Consider the following 18,194-nt stretch of genomic DNA (forward strand, 5'->3'; position numbering starts at 1 on the left):
TTGACTAATTTTTCCAATGGCATATCCCTCTAAAAATGACTATAAGTAAAAAGGAAGAAAAAGTTTAATACTAAGTTCTAGGATAAATTTTCTTTCTAATCTTTGTGGGGAAAGTTTAGAAAATTTGTAAGCATTTCCTATTGAAAGATAAGGCTTTACAAGCAAGAAAATCCTTGAAGAGAATCATCCTGTTTTAGATGTCATTGTTAATATTACTGCTAATAAAAATAATTACAGATCCACTAATTTGAGCACCTACCATATGCTTTACATATTCAATCTTCACTAGAAACTTATTAAGGTGGGATTATTATCTCTGTTTATAGATAAGAAAAATGAGTACCATATTAAGCATGGAATTTTTCAAAGTCACAGCCAGTACTATAAATTTATTTTCTTTTCATAATTTATGTTTTTGTGTGTGTGTGTCCTTCTGAGAAATTTCTGCCAAATGTGGTAAAAAATATTTCTGCCATGTTTCTTATGGAAACTGTTTTAGTTTTAGATCTTATACTCAGGACTATAATCCATTTTGAGTCTGATATAGGTGCTGAATTTCATTATTTTGCATCCAGATCCAAAACTTTCAATCTCACATGCTGAAAGGCTATTCATTACCCATTAAATAACCTTGGCACCTTTATCAAAAACCAATTGACCATACATGTGTGGGTCTATTTCTAGACTCAATTCTGTTTCATTGTTCAATGTGTCTATCCTCAAATCAATAATACACCGTTTTGTTTAGTGTAACTTCATAGCAAATTTTGAAATCAGATAGTGTGAGTCCTCTAAATTTTTGGACATTTTAAACGATTATGGGTAATACTGGTCCCTTGGATTTCCATATAAATGTTGGAATCAGCTTAATTTCTTTTTAAAAAGCAGCTGGAATTTTGATGAAAATTATGGGAATTAACATTTTATCAATATTGAGTCTTCAGATCCATAAACACAGTATTGCTCTCCAGTTATTTATATTTTCCTTGATGTCTGTCAGTAATATTTAGTGGTTTTCAGTAAAATGGCCATATATATACACACACACACATATATACATACACACACACACTTTATTTTTATTCCTAAGTATCTGACCCTGTTGTTCAAAGGTCAACTGTATGTGTTTGTGCGTGTGTGTGCATGTGTGTGTGTGTATTAACCCTTATCAAATATATATATCACACATTTTCTTTATCCATTCATATGTCAATGAACATTTTGATTGTTTTCATATCTTGGCCATTGTGAATAATGCTGCAATAAATATGGTTATGCTGATATCTCTTCAAGATAGTGATGTCACCTTCTTTAGCTATATACCCAGAAATGTGATTGCTGGTTCTATGGTAGTTCTTTTTTTAATTTTTTGAGGAAATGTTATACTGTTTTCCACACTAGCTGTACCAATTTACATTTCTACCAGCAGTGCAGAAGGGTTCTCTACATCCTTGCCAACATTTATTATTTCTTGGCTTTTTGATAATAACCATTTTAATAGATATGAGAGATCTCATTTATCTCACTGTGGCTTTGATTTGCATTTTCCGATGACTGGTGATGCTGAGCACCTTTTCATCTACTAGTTGGCCACCTGGACATCTCCTTAGAAAATGTCTACTCAGGGCCTCTACCCATTCTTTGACTTGAATGGGTTTTATTGTTACTAAGTTGTATGAATTCTTTATATATTTTCAATATTAACTCCTTATCAAATAGTTTACAGATATTTTCCACCAGGTTGCCTTTTTATTTTATTGTTTCTTTTGCTGCACAGAAGCTTTTTAGTTTGATATAGTCCAATTTGATTCTTTTTTTGCTTGTTTTTTGGTGTTATGTCCAAAAAAATCATTGTCATTTTTAATTTCCTAATGTAAGTATTGAATGCAATACATCTCCAACTTGGCAGCTCTTTGGCTGCACCCTGCCAAATTTAATATACCATACTTTCATTTTTATTCATTTCAAAGTATTTTCTATTGCTCTGTGATTTATTTTTTGATCTATGGAATATTCAGAAGTGTATTGTTTAATTTCCAAACATTGAGGAATTTTCCAAGTATCTTTCTGATATTATTTTATCTGAACATCATAATTTGAATGATTTCAATTCTTTATCATTTGCAGCATTTTTGAATGACTCAGAATGTTCTATCTTCATTAATATTTCGTGTGCACTTAAAAGGATGTGTATTTTGTTACATTGTTGAAATAGTCTACAGATGTCAGTGTGGTAAAGATGGTTTATAGTATTGTCCAAGTCTTCTTACTGAAGTTTTTGTCTACATGAGCCATTTATAAAGAGAAGAATGCTGAATTCTCCAACTATAATCGTGAATTTTCCTCTTTATCATTTCAGTTCTATCAGTTTTTTCTTCATATATTTTGAAGTTCTATCATTTGAAAGAATTCATGTTTAGGATTGTTAAAGTTCCTGGATTAGACAATCCCTTTATCATTATGTAATGTCCCTTTATATTTCATGTAATGGTTCTTGTTCTGAAGTCTACTTTGTCTAATGCTAATGTACTTGATTCAATTTCATTTGATTAGTGTTTACATGGTACATCATTTTCCATTATTTAATTTTGAATCTATCTACATCTGTATGTTTAAATTGAGTTTCATGTAGACAAAATATGGTTGGATCCTGCCCTTGTTAATCTGACAACACCTAGCTTTTAAGCAACATGTTTACACCATTTATGTTTAATATAATTACCAATATTTATTTTCTAAATGTGCTATATATTTTTCATTTTCCCCTCTTTTTCCTGTCTTTTTTATTTAAATGAGTATTTTTCTGATTCAATTTTTTTCTCCACCATTGGCCTATTAGTTATAATTTTTTATTTTACTTCTTAGCATCTTCTCTAGGGTTTACAATATACATCTTTAACCTTCCAAAAATACATCACATCACTATGTAAAAACCAAACAATATCATTTCCTTCTAATTTCTTGCTATTGTTTTCATATATCTTCCTCCTAATGATGTTATAAATCACACAATACAGTCTTACTATTTTTAGTTCAGACATTTAATTATCTTTTTAAAGTGTTAATAAAAAGAAAAAATGTTTTATATTCTCACTTATTTTATCATGTACAGCATTAGTCAATCATGTAGATCCAAATATTCATTTTGTATCATAGTTCTTCTGACTGAAATGCTTCCTTTTACATTTCTTATAGTGAAAATTCACTACCAATAAATTTTCTCATCTTTCATTTGCTTAAGGAGTCCTCTATTTCACTTTCATTATTCAAAGCTATTTTAGCTTGGTATAAAATTATGAGTTAACAGCTTTTTTCCCTAGCACTTTAAAGATATTCATCCATTACTTTTGGCCTTGTTTGGTCTCTTACAAGAAACCTGCTGTCATTTTTATCTTTGGTCTTCTGTATGTAATGTTTTTCTTCTGGATGCTTTCAAGATTTTCTCTTCATATTTGGTTTTCAGAAGTTTGGGTATGACGTGCCAAACTGTTTTTTCTTTTAATGTGCCATGTTTGCAAATCTCTACCTTCCTTGATCTGTTGTTTGTGGTCTTTAATTAATTTTGGAAAACAACTGGCCATTACCTCTTTGAATATTTATTCTGTGCTGTAGTCTGTATCTTCTCATGAAGCTGTAACAGTATATATGTTAAATCACGTTATCCCATAGCTACTGGATACCCTATTCTGTTATTCTTTTCTTCTCTCTTTTGTTTCAGTTTTAATGCTTTCTACTGATCTAATTTAAAGTTAACTAATTCTTTCCATTGCTATATTCAGACTGCTGATAAGCTCATCAATTGAAATTTTCTTCTGTTAGCATTTCATTTTCCAGCATTTTCACTGGACTCTTTTTTTATCTCCATATGCCTATAAGCTCATCAATTGAAATTTTCTTCTGTTAGCATTTCATTTTCCAGCATTTTCACTGGACTCTTTTTTTATCTCCATATGCCTATTGAAAATTCCCATCTGTTTATGCATGTGTTTCTCTTTTCCACTATACCCTTTAACACATTTATCATTGTTATTTCAAGGTATTTCATCTAATGTTCCATAACCAGGGTCACATCTTGATTTCTGATTATTTCTTACTAATGGGTTATTGTTGTTGCTGCTGCTTTTTTGTTTATCATATGATATTTCATCAAATGCAGAAATTGTGTATAAAAGAAAAATAATGAGGTAAATTTAAAACAGGAAATGGGCACATTACTTTTTCTGTCACTCCATTAGCATGGCAGTTGGGTAAATCTACATAGTAGTTGAATCAGTTGGATTTGGTTGTTGCTCTAATTATCTTCACTTTACCATAGACTTCAAATTCCTCCAATGGTCAACTGCTACTACTTTGTGCTTAGTATGAGACCTAGAGTGCTGTAGGATTTTTATCAGTGTTTCTGTTCCTTTCTCACCTTTCAGTAGAGTTTGCACACCCATGCCACAAAGGGATCTCTCTCCAGAATTCTTCCCCTCCCCCAGAGATAGACTGCTTGCTTATTATTTAGCTTATTATTAAGTGCTAGGCTTATGCAGGTGCCTGGGTATTTTCAGTCTCTTAGCTGTCTCAGCATTCCTTCTCCTCTCAACATGGCAGCCCAAATCTGCCTTGTATCAATGGAGAATATGATACATTCTTATGCAAAATTGAGTTTTATGGCCCTACCCTGTAACAGAACTCTGCTTGTCATTAGCACAAGACCTTGGGCTCAAGTAAATCTCCTATTCCACTCTCCAGTGGCAGACAACTTTTTTCTTCTACTCCTACCCCAATGGCAATCAAACTTTGCCTGGTATCAGGGTGAGAGATGTTATGGAGGGTTACCTACCCATCCCCAGTGAGAGACACCTTTTTTGCATGTAAGAAAAGGATTCAGAAAAGGGCCAGACATTGCACCTTTCCATCAGTAGCAGCCAGTCACCATCCACATGCCTGCACCAATAAAGAGTTTCTTTTAGGTCTCCTACTATGCCTCCAATCCTATTTATGAGTACCCAATTAGGGCATATGGACAAACACTGGTGAGCGCTTGCAGACTTTCCTTTGTGCTGGGCTTTCAAGGGTTCTAAACTGTTATGCTGATCCATATTTGACTTAAGAATCTGTGAAAGTTTTAGTTTGTATTAGTCAGGGTTCTCCAGAGAAACAGAACCAACAGGATATATGTATGTGTATGTGTGTGTGTGTGTGTGAGTGTAAAGAAATTTATTATAAGGAACTGGCTTATGTAATTATGAAAGCTGAGAAGTCTAGACCCAGGAGAGCTGAAGGTATACTTCTAGTTTGAGTCTGAAGGCCTGAGAAACAGGAGAGCTAATGATGAAATTCCAGTCCAAATCTGATGGCTGGAGAAGACCAACATTCAAGCTTTAAGTCAGGCAGAGAAAAAGAATATTTTCTTACCTAGCCTTTTATTCTGGTCAAGCCTTCACAGGATTGGATAAGGCCTACCCACAACAGAAAAGGTGATCTGCTTTACTCAGTTTACCCATTCAAATGTTAACCTCATCCAGAAACATCCTCACCAACACATCCAATAACGTTAATATAATTCAACAATAATAAACAATGTTTAATTGAATACCTGAGCATCCCATGGTTCAATCAAGTTGAAACATAAAATCAACTATCACACACTTGTTTTCTTTTTATCCGATTTTATAGCTGCCTCCTCTTTTTATTGTGCTCTATCAAAGGCAAATTTTGTGTGGCTCGGATCTCCTTAGAGATTCTTGTCCCTCCTTGGAGGGAATTCAGTGACACTAGTTGTCTTAACTCTCTGATGAGTACAAATAAGTTATGATTTTGTAGATTATCCCATATTTTTGCTGTCAGAGTAGGAACAATCTATATACAAAGTAGAAGCAGCTTTCCCAAGTACTCATAACACTCAAAGTAAAAAGCTTTTGAATCAAGACATGTTCAATGAACACCTGTCAGTTTTGTTTTTTACAGTGACTGGAAAGATAGGTAATAATGTAAGTTTCTACTCTTAAGGCATTACAAATATAGTGCATGGGAATGATGAGTGTGTAACTAATAATACTAATAGTTCAGTGAAAATAATTTAATAAAATATTCTTTAAGCTAAGAACCTAGGTCACTAAGGTACTTCATAATGTTCAAAAATAGTTATGCTGACTCAAATTTTGCTTAGAGCCAGGCCTATGTTGTAAAAATTAAAAATAATGGCACCATTGGCCTGATTACTCAGTTTATGACACACTCTTATCTAGATTTTTCACATCGAGTATTTGTAACAGCATATCATTTATGAGAATAAAATTAAGCTACTTTGTATTTTAAATGATCATTCTAGGCTCCCTAAATTTTATTCCTAAATTCTAACAAGCTAGCATCATGCTTAACATCTTGTCTTTTATGAACCATATTAGACTTGAGATCTGAATTATGACGACCTTAAACAGGTAGTAAAGATATACCTTATTTTCTTCGCTGAGTAAAAGCATGGAAGTAGGATGGTAATTTGACAGAGACTGACTACATTTTATATTAAAGTTTTCCCACAGAAAACACATAAAAATGGACCCACATCTCATAATAAATATCATTTCTATATTACTAAGAAGTTATCTTTTAATTACATGGTTTATATATCCAAAAACATAGTAACCTCCACTTTTCACTTTTTTGGTTTCAAATTATAAAAATAAGCTTTTAAAAATTCAGATGCATTCTCTAGGACCTTGAAAAGTTCAAAAGTTCTTGGCACAGTGCCGATAAATATACTAGGAATAAATGATATTACGCTTACCTTCTTTCCCGAGTCCAAGACCGATGGTGAAGTCAAGAAAGGTTACAAAGTTCAAACCACCAGCAGCAGCAGCTTTACTGTTCCTAAAGCAAACAATTTATAAACTAACATTATCAGAGAGAAGCCCACTATAGAGTCTAATACGGGAAAGGATAGCTGCGTTGTTAATGGATCACACGTGTTCATAATTGTCACTCAGATTCACATGGGTTAATACAACCATCCAAAATTCACTTACAATATGCTTGAACGACGAAGACTGCATTACTGGAACCTTCTGTACGCTGATAGCCTGGTTCTCCACTTCGAATGCAAAGCAATATGTGCCTTAAAGAGGAAAATGTAGCTTAAAAAGAAAATTCAGGCCAGCGTCAGTCAGTCGGCCGGACGCCGACGCGGCGCGGAGCTGCTGGGCGCGGCGCGAGCTGCTGGGCACAGCGCTCCTGCTCTTCCACGCCCGAGGCTCCAGCTCTCGCCCGCCTCTGGGTGCCTGCAGACGCCGACTGCCGTTCACCTACTCTCGGCCTGAACCTCGACGCCGACCTCGACGCCAACGTGCCCACGCTGACGCCGACGCTGACGTGGGCTCTCCGGGGTCCGCCCTCGGCCCCGCCTTGTCCCGTAGCGAGACGCCCCTTTCCCCCACCCCGGGCTGCCGGAGGAGAGTTTGCACCATCAAATCTCCACTGCCTTTAATCCTTTTGGTTTAGGGGAGGTAATTTGATTGATTGACTGATTTTTTTAAATGCAGGGACTGGGGATTGAACCCAGGATCCTGTGCGTGCTAAGCACTCACTCTGCCACTGAGCTATCCCCTCCCCTCCGTACCATCTTTGACTTTGTTGTTTACTGTGGGTGCTGGTGCCGAATTCACAACTATCAGAGTTAACCAAAAATTAGTACCTGAAAAATTAATTCCTTCCCTTTCATCACCGGTAATACAGCCAAGAATGACTTGAGCATGAAAATTATAATGTGGTGCCTTAGAATTTTCTGGAATCTCACTGAAGGTGGAACTTTGTCATGAAATTTTTATTTCAAAAATCTGTTCAGCTCCTCTGAGAATCATTCTAGAATTATTTACTAAGAAGTAACAGCATCAAGAAAATGTGGGTGGTGGCAGACTCCCACTTGCTCTTCTCCCTGATTTCGCTACAGGCAGTGGAGCGGCGTCAGTGCAGTTAGTATTCCTTAATAGAAAAACTTCCCACTTACTCTAACAGTTCACCCACTTAGTACAAAACAAACTATGGGCTAGGGGTCAGTGCCAACAGTTCTTTGCTGTTTGTCTTGTTACTTTTTAAATATGATATAATACAATTATCTCCTGAATTTAAGTTTCCTGAAGCCAGTATGACAAATTTATTTCAACTATTCTTCTGTAGATAGCTAATTAAGTAAACTAGTTCAGCAACTGATCACGTTTCACTAATTTCAACCATCTGCCTTAACATTTGTTCCTATGTGTACCAGCTTTCGTAGCATCTTTCCTCTAATAGCAATTAATGAAACTGTTAATAAGCTACATACATCATATAGTGCTGCAACAATTTACCAAAGGATAACATTATGAGACAAATTATGTTTAACAATTGTAGAAAAATGACTTTGATTATCAAACGTTGTACCACATTGACTAGTTTTCTTCTTAACTCATGCTTCTTAATTAACCCTCTAATTAATTTAACAGACATTTTATGTATAATTTGTAATTTTAAACTCTTGGTCTTATTTGCTGTCTATTTTTACATGCTGACTGCTTATATGAGACACATATTAATGAAATACAACCTCTGTGCAGATTACTGAGCCTTGATTTTATTTTTATTCACATTCTGAAGTTCACTGTGCTTTTTCATAAGAACTATTTTCAATTAGTGGGATGCATAGAGGCAAACTATATTATTACCTAGTTTTTGTGCTATATTCAAAGAATGGCACATGCACAAACACACATTTAAATCATGATTTTAATTTTTTAATGAGATTTCTTTATAAATACCTTGAATAAAACAGTCTACCAAAAAACAAAACATAAGCGGCCTTGGAAAATAAGTCCTATTGAACTAATTAGTCTTCTACAATAGCTTGATGGATTTGTTAGCACTCACACAAATGACAAATATAAAATATCATTTGACTTTGCCTAGGATTTGGTGTTTATTTTCATGGCAATTAAAAAAGACTAAATATATTAACACCTCTTTAATATGTTTTTATAAAATACACAGTAAATGCTAAAAGTTCATGTCACCAATATTAAGTAGCCCTCTGTTTAGCCATTGCTCTCGTTCAAATATACACCCATATGTAGTTGACCTTTGAACAACACAAGTTTGAACAACTTGGGTTCACTTATACCTGGATTTTTTTCAATAATAAATACTACTGTACTACAAGATCCTTGTTGGTTGAATTTGCAGATGCAGAGGAACAATGGATATGGAGGAACCACCAATACAAAAGACCAACCATAAGTTAAATGTGGATCCAACTGCAGCAGGCTGTGCCCTTAACCTCCTGGGTTGTTCAAGGATCAACTGTACATGCACTCACCCATACTCAAAACTTCACTCTTCTCTATGACAACCACCTCTGTTTCCATATCTGCAGTCAAAATACTGTTATAGAGGAAAAAATCCTGGATACTCTGAAATAGCCAGGACATCTTTACAAAGCTGCAAACTTTGTACATATATGTATATAGACGATCCTACACATTCCTCCTCCAATAAGTTGTTTGGGTAACATAGACCTAATTCAAGAATTTTTAAAAGAATTTTACCAATTTATAGTTCAGGCAATGTAACCATAGACAAGCCATGATTGAAGTTATGATTCAGAGCAATTAGTGTTAAATGGACACAGCTTGAGTGCCTTTTGATATTTATTAAACACATACGAAAACTTTTAAGTTTCATTTGCAATTTTCTAACATTGTTGTTAACAATCACAATTCTTGCATTGTCTGAAATATTCTACCCTTTTCCTTTCTTTTTTATTTTGGAATTTTCTTACCTTTTTCCTTTCTTTCTGTTCCAAGAAGCCTATGGAGTGCTTCAAGTTAATTTCTTATCGAATTTTACTACAAAAGACATATATTAGAAGATAAAGAACTAACTCATTAAGATCACAATAAAGAAAAAATCGTAAGTAATTTGGCAAAACACGGAATAGTTATAATTTTTTAAATGTGGCGAAAGTTAGCTGTAATATCTAAGCACCAAATTTAAGCTGTGAACTCTCTTGCAGCCAAAGAAAAAAGAAGATAAAAATGTTGGTGTCTACTGCCCTATTCAGAGTCCTCCTGTGGTGAGAAGCAGAATACAAGCAGCACCTGCAATCCTAGCAGAGGCCCCAAATTAGCTAGTCTCTTAGGCAGAACCAGCTTGTGAGGTAGTCTCATTCTGGCTCCATTCCCCTTTCCTAAAATAGCCACTTAATCTTGACTTCCATAACCTGTGCAGCAGATAAAGGTGAAAACACGCACCATAAAATTTAAGTACCACTTACTGGCTGGCAATGGGATATCTGGTCCTAGAGGTTTCAGACATCAGGGATCTAATTCTGCAGGTCTCTAGTGAATATCCACCCCAGACCCTACTCCTTCCCTTGATCACCACTCCAAACACAGCAACTCAGCAGCCATATTCTGTTGGGAGGGTGAGGCACAGGAGTTCCAAATTAATAGCTTTGCTCGCTAGCAATATACCAGTCATTTTCCAACCAAGATGCATTCATCTGGAATACAGCTAGCAAAATCTAGCATGTCTAGCATTATCAGGAAAATCAAATATTTAGCATGAACTTTTACCATGTAACTGAAGCAAACTCTTTTAACAATGGATGAAAACTGTCTTTTGAAGAAAATTATTAAACCATCTGTAATGATGACTTCAGGTTTATCATTTTGATTATTAATTGTTGAACTGGGTATAATGAAATAATGTCCTAGGAACTCAAGAGGGATGTGGGGCTGCACAGATGGTCCCTAGTCACTTCTTTTTTGCATGAAGAGGCCACTGTCCTTCTACAGAAATCAGCTGTTATTTCTCATGACTGTCAATGTTACCAGTTTTCATCTGCTCCCTGACTGTCTATACAATTGTCTGGGTAAGGTTTTGAAAGTGTGCCAACCTCTCCTCTGGAGTAAGCTCTGGACTGTCATTTATCATTTAGAGGGCTTTTTCACTTACTCCCTGGTTCACAATTTGGTTTCAGATCATAGACTGAAATCTGCCTTCTGGACCCATTGAGGTTCACTATATTGTGTATGTTATTGTTGTTTTCCCAGAGAGCCTCATACATTTAAAATACATTGGCTTGTGTAACCATAAATAAATAAGAACTTGCCAGGAGTTTAATATACAGACTAATAGCTTTAGAGGAATGCAAGTTTGAAGTTTCATTTTCATATGCACCTTAGGTTTCCACCAAAAAATGACACATAAATAGGAAAAATGTATCTATTTCCTTCACAGTTACCTCTGGCTATTTAAACCAGGCCAATTCAAATATATACATGTAATACAAACCCTTAAAGCAAAACTTAAATATGCACCAAGGTTTGTGGATTTTCTCATGAGCCTCCTCTTACTTATTCCTTATTGATTCCTTCATTTCATCTTTACTGAACCCCATCTTCCAGAACTGTTATTCTTAACTTTATTTCTGCTTCTGGTGTTTGAGCATCAGCTTTTTCCAGTGAACCTGGCTTAGATGTATTTCTGGCTTTTGACTCCATGAATTATCTCTGGTAGAAATCCCTTGCTACAGCTCCAATAAAAAGAAAGAGGGAAAGAAAGAAAGAAAAGAAGCAACAAATGCATTCCTAGTTATAAGAACTCAGACATTCATGTTTTATAATTTATACAGAGTGAGTATTTAGATTTCCAATTTCAAGGTCATAGTGCATTAGAGCAAGTTCAATTCCAGATGATGTTTTGCATCAATAGGAGGCAGGTTATATCTCCTGGCAAAGTGAAAGTCACATGGAATGGGGAAATGGGAAAACTATTTCATGATTTTTTTTTTCCACATGCATTTAACCACTTCAGAGAATTAAGTATGCAGAAATTTAATCAGAAGTATGTGAACAGAAAGCTAGTGATGGCTTAGTAAGAATGTTTAACTCTTTTGAACACTGTGAAAATTGCCAGCCAGTTTTCAATAACCTGCTGACTACTCTATAAAGTAGTGCAATGCGATTTTGAGGGAACTTTTCCTATTGTCTTGGAAATTCTACTGAAGCTCCAATAATGAAAATAGTAGGCAATTAGTACATTTACTTCCTGGAAAAAAAAATGCTAAATACATCTATGCCAGACCTAACTAAAAGAGGACAGAAACAATCTAATGATTTTATTAAATCACAATGACCCACTTCCTGCCTCTATAGAGCAGAAAATAAATTGGAAAGGGGAGTTTAAATGGATCGTCAAATAGAGAGTGCTGTGCCATTCATTTCCTTTTCCCGCCTGTAAAGAAAAGAAACTGCTCCCCACCCGCAAGTGAAGAAAAATTGAAGTGCCTGCAATTCAGACAGGCATTTAACTTCCCAGCTAAATATTTGCTAAGGTAAGGAAGTCTTGAGGAACCAGAAGTGAAAGAGGTGATAATGTATTGGAGAGTTTGTAAAGCGTCCCTTGGAGACCAGGAATAAAGATGAACAAGAAGACTGACGTCTGCTCCCTGCGTGGAAAATTTTAAAGGCAAGGACCTGGCTTGTCAAAGGAGATAGTTCAGCTGAGATCAATTTGTCCTTTCAGGAGTTGGTGTGCTTAGAAAGCCTAAGCCTCCTTAGGCCAAATGGTCAACCTGTAAAGTAGCTAGTCTCAAAGCAAGTCAGTGGAATTCTGTCAGAGGTGGCTGCCTTTTGGATTGAGGAGCTCCAATAGAAGTGGCTCAGTGGGGTGTTCCCCTGGGGTCAGGAAGTAAAGCAGGTCAGGCAGAACTCATTGCTGTGTCAGGGGATGGTGGCAGGCTCTGTTATACAATGACCCTAATCGGGCAAAATCATCAGGTGTTCTGGACAAGGGGCTGATGGCCATTTGCCAAAGGAGTTTTATTTAAAATTCCAAGCATTAGTATGAATTTCAGATGGTGGATCATGACCAGTTTTAAAATATAAGTCTTAAAAAAATCCATGATGGACTGTGCTGCACAAACAGACTTATGCTTTAAAAGGCACCAAAAATCATGTGTTAGAGCATGCTGGCACAATACTATCAATATTCTACACCTGATATGCCTCTGAAGGCTATGCAGTGAAAAGAAAGAGAAAATGTGTGAATAAAGCCCTACGTCATTTTTAACTTAACAAAATAGGATGTTGATTTAATGTTAGCAAGTAGAAATATTTCAGGTAATAATTTGGCCTTTGAAAACAAATATTGAGGAGGGCTCCTAGAAAAATAGTATGGTAAGACTCCCAAATTGGTAGACCATCACATCTAAAACAAGGACCCAGCAGAAGTGGCTATCCTCACTCATCCCACTGACAGTGAAAAGCTGGGGATGTATGTCAGGGTCAAGAAAAATACTAAATATGAATCTTTCTCTCCTTCCTAAAATTAGCCCTCCTGATATAATATAGTGAACCCACTAAATGAATGAAAGGACAATCCAAATCTGATACTTTTAAACAAACATTAAAGGCAATAATTCTGAAGCTAAAGTGGTACTCAGTTCCAAATCTGAAAACAAGAAGATAGGGATCAAAATGTGCATTGTTTAGGAAAGGGGGAAAGATTTTGAATTTAATCATGTGGTGAAATCTTTCATTATGAACTTTTGCCTCCCAATACTTTCAAAATCTGCTGTTCCTCTTCTAGACACAATTCTGCCAAGTTTAGGTCCTCCTCAAATGTCACAATTTTTATTTCTAAACTGATCTTGCTTTGATATGGCAAGTCACATCTTTCTGTTTTCTAAGTCTTTCAACTACTGGAAATGACCTTTTGAAAACAATACCTGGAAAATTCAATAGAAAAAGTCTCTAATCTTGTAATTCACCTTAGATTCAACAATTTGGAAAAATTAAGAGGGAATAACATAGGTTACATACTTGAAGTTTCTGCTTTTGTTTAGCTCAGGATTTAACTGAAACCAGGATCTTTCCAAACCCCAAAGGTAGGGACTTTCCTGCTCTTCTCCCTGGTAACAAAAGAGAGTTTTTAAAAAGAAATCATTTTTTATAATCATATTCTCATTTTCTTTTCTCACATTTCTCACATGTGTACTAAACCTATAGAGGATTGCTAGGCAATTAAAACGTGCTGATATTTGAGTCCTACAAGTCAGTTTAAAAATATTTCGGCATTAGAGGCAAATAATGTGCCAAACACATTTTAAATCAATATGGATTTCGTTTGTTGGTTTGAGTTTATTTCTTTATTTTTTAAATTCAGGATTTGACATCTTTAATAGTTAAATTATTGTTCATGTTTTGGGATCAGTTTTAGTCAGTTTTCTATTGGGGGAATTTATCAATATTTAAATTTATTACTATATAGTTCACAATATCCTCTTTTAATATTTTTAATTCCTGAAAGATCTATTATAATGTCAGGCTTACATTCTGAAGCTCATTTTAGTCCACACACACCTAGTTGCGTTTCTACAGCTGGGCCACACTTAGTACCACACACACTAACTAGCAAAAAGGCTAGGAAGGCGAAAGATATCTGAATGAAATCTGGACTTATTAACACAGCATTTGCTTCCCCTCTTACACTGATTTAATATAAGGCTTATGTGGTTTCTTTCCCCTCCTAAGACCTTGCAGGACACACTGGGCAGGACAGGGTTCGGGGATAGCCCCAACAGCAAACTCTCTCTAAATCCTTCGTAACTAAGGAATGATTGCTTTTCTACCATCATGTCCAAATGACAAAGGAGAAACTCAAAAAGAAAAAGTTTGCATCTGTTAGGTACCACCTACATCTGCCTACAGATCTTCATGACGCAGATTGAGAACAACGTGCGTATGTCACTAGGCAGAGGGGGTTGAAGTTCATAGCATGAATCCCACTGGCAAGGATGTATTTTAGTGGGTTGAATCACACCCATCTGATAAACAACATTTGGGTTCACCACAGGGAGGGCTTGGAAAGAGAGAGGCTGCTCACGAGGAGACGCTGACTCTCAGGAAGAAAGTAGCGAGGAAATGTAGCAAAACAAAATCCCATTTAACTCTTGATGATGACTTCTCCAGCGTCAGAGCTTGCTGGTCATTGCTGTCTTGGAGGAAGTTACACAGATACTGATATGCCCAAATCAAAAAAAAAAAAAAAAAAAAGTTTCATTCTTCAAATAACTTTTTATATGAAGTTATTTTTCAAATAACCATACCTGTGAGAGTCTGCAAAAAAAAAAAAAAAAAAGGCTATAAAAAACAAGAGAATTCTAAAGACATCTGGGTTAAAATCATCCCCCAGATTCAGTAGGACTAAAACTAATTCTACTTCTGAGTCTGTCTAAAATTTTGCATTTGGCTAGGTGAGTTAGCCAACACTGACTTTTGAAGTTTATTTTAACTCCCACAGTATACATAGTGTGTACACAATATATAAGCAATCAACATTTTTTTCAATTGACCTCTTACACAGCAATCTTGCTAAATTAACTTAGAAATTCTAATGATTTAGTCATAGATGCCTCAGAATTTTTTTTTAAGTATGCAATCATATCACCTGAAATACAGTTACAATTGTATTTCTTTCTTCCCAATTCTCATAACTCCGTTTTCTTGATTTACTGCATTGGCTAGATCCTGCAAGAAAACATTGAAAAAAAGAATATTTAGCCACATTTTTCCATTCCTCAAATCAAAAAGAAATCTTTCAGTATTCCCCACTCAGGATTATATTTCTGAATTTTTTTCTATATATCCTTTACCAAATCAAGAATTCCCTTCTATTCATTATTTGTTAAGACTTTTGATCATGAATGAGAATTGAGTTCTATCATAAGCTTTATCCCCATCTATTGAGATAGCCACATGATTGCCCTCCTTTGTTAATAGTGAAATGCACCGATTGATTTTTTTTTAATGCAAAACCAATTTTACATTCCTAGAACAGGCTTATCTTAATCATGATGTATCCTTTTTGGATATTGCTATATTGGGTTAACTAATACTTTGTTTAGGGTTTTTATATGTATGTTCATGAGTGAGATTGACCTTTATATTTTCTTGCTCATAATGTCCTTACAAGGTTTTAGTGTCAAGGTTATACTTGCCACATAAAACAAGCTGAAGAGTGTTCCTTCTTTATTCTCTGGCAGAAATGATCTAAACTGATGTATTTCTTTTTTAAATGTTTAATAAATTTCATCAAAGATGACAAGTGGCTTGGGTGTAATTTTTGCGGCATATTGGATTTTGTTTGTTGGTTTATTTTTTATCCTTTAAATTCAGGATTTAGCATGTTTAATAGTCAAATTATTGTTCATATTTTGGCATCAGTTTTGGTCAGCTTTGTATTTTGGGGAATCTATCAATATTTAAATTTACTACTATATAGTTCATAATATCCTCTTTTAATATTTATAATTCCTGAAAAATCTATTATAATGTAATTTTTTCCATTTTTTATATTGCCTTCTTACTTTTTTCTTCATCATTCTTGCCAAATATTTATCTATCTTACTCTTTTTAAAAAACAAACTTTTGGCTTTGTCGATCCCTATATTAGAGTTGCTTTTTATTACATTATTTTATGCTTTTATTTTATTTATTGCCTTCTACTTTCATTGGATTTAGCTTGCTCCATTTAACTAAGTTTCTGAGATTGACGCTTGCTTTGTTGATTTTCAGCCATTCTTTTCTGAAATATATACATATATGTATATGTACATAAATATCTCTCACAAGTTTTGATGTGTAGTACTTTGCCATCATTTATTTATACATTTCTATTTTTCATTGTGATTTTTTTCTTTGACCCATGGGTTACTTGGAAGTATGCTCCTTAAATTCCAAACATGTGAGGATCATGGTTATCATTCTGACTGATTTCTAGCTCAACTGCATTTCTAGTCTGATAACAAAGTCTGTTTTCATTCCCTTGAGATATTGAGACTTGATTTGTGGTCTAAAATAATGTGCCTCTTGTCGAAGGGTAGGATCAAGATGGCAGAGTAGGAAGATCATGAGCTCACCCCCTCCCGTGGACACACCAAAACTACACCCAGAACAGCTCTCTGAGAACGACCTGGAGACTAGCAGAACAGGTCTTCTACAATTAAGGATATTAAGGAAAAAACACTGAGATGGGTAGAAGGGTCAGAGATGCAATCCAGTTAGTACTCACACTCCTAGATGTGACCCACAAGTGGAAGGGGATATCACAAACTCGGAGTATTCCCTAAGGAGTGAGGGGTTCAAGCCCCATCCTGGGCACCCTGGCCCTTGGGTCTGGCATCAGGAAGACAAGACCCCATAACTGGCTTTGAAAACCAGCAGAACTTACAACGGGGAGAGACAGAGGGTTGTAGGAAACCAAGACCCCACTCTTAAAGGGCTCATGTAAAAACTCACTTATTCTGAGTATCAGCATAGAGGTAGCAAATTGAAAAAGCATCTGACACTCTAGCTGACCTAGCAAGACCATCCTGGCACACCCACCAGCCTTTACCCAGCTCCAGCCTCAGCCCTGCCAGCAAGACTGCAGACCTCAGCACACTTCAAAAAAAGCCCCAGCCCACACTGGGCTTCAGCTCCAGTCCTCCCACTTCCCAAGGCAGTGGCCCCTGGAACACCCCAGGAAAAGCTTTGGCCTGCACCCACTCCAGTTCCAGCCCTGCTACCAAAACCACCTGGGCACATGCTGTCTGTACGGAGACACTCTTGCACATGCCTTAAGGACTGGCAGAGGTAACTGTTTGGCCTAATTCATAGAAACTAACAAACAAAATGAGAAGAAAGTCAAACAAAATGAGAAGACAAAGGAGTTTGTTTCAAATGAAAGAACAAGATAAAACCCCAGAGAAAAACCCCAATAAAATGGAGATAAATAATTTACCTAATAAGGAGTTTAAAGCATTAGTCATAAAGATACTCACCAAACTCAGCAGAAGAACAGAGAAACACGGTGAGAACTTCAACAGTTAGAAAATATAAAAAAGAATGAATCAGAGCTGAAGAATACAAGAACTGAAATGCAAAATATACTAGAGGGAATCAACAGCAAATCAGATGATTCAGAACACTTAAGCAACCTGGAAGACAGAATAGTGGAAATCACCTCTCTACTAGAGAACTTCTGGATAGTTGGGACAAAAGCTTATTTCATTTTGATATCCCAAGCATTTAGCACCAGGCAGATGAATGCTGTGAGTGAATAAATGGAAAAAGAGAAAAAGGAAGGGTCTCCAGATACTTGAGGATCATAAAATGTTCTCCTGCTGTAAAATT

The 18,194-nt window shown here is 35.7% G+C and overlaps 2 long non-coding RNA genes across 3 annotated transcripts in view; both read right to left on the reverse strand.

The window, feature by feature from the left end:
- Positions 1–7,283, reverse strand: part of LOC116663630 — a 146,237-nt gene extending 138,954 nt beyond the window's left edge. The window contains exons 1-3 of one of the 2 annotated variants that reach the window (XR_004319869.1): positions 7,014–7,283; positions 6,776–6,858; positions 5,088–5,447 (exon numbers count right to left, since the gene is read on the reverse strand). This is a non-coding gene — a long non-coding RNA (uncharacterized LOC116663630). Of the gene's footprint in view, positions 1–5,087; positions 5,448–6,775; positions 6,859–7,013 lie in introns of those variants that run through there. The other variant, XR_004319868.1, reaches the window with a different exon arrangement.
- A 6,582-nt stretch (positions 7,284–13,865) lies between these two features.
- LOC116663632 lies at positions 13,866–17,963 on the reverse strand. Its single transcript, XR_004319871.1, has 3 exons — positions 17,843–17,963; positions 15,469–15,548; positions 13,866–13,930 (listed from the first exon to the last, which is right to left on the reverse strand). It is a non-coding gene; the product is annotated as an uncharacterized LOC116663632 (long non-coding RNA).
- Positions 17,964–18,194: the final 231 nt, after the last annotated feature.

This window comes from Camelus ferus, chromosome 5, assembly GCF_009834535.1.
Source record: "Camelus ferus isolate YT-003-E chromosome 5, BCGSAC_Cfer_1.0, whole genome shotgun sequence".
Lineage (NCBI taxonomy): Eukaryota > Metazoa > Chordata > Mammalia > Artiodactyla > Camelidae > Camelus > Camelus ferus.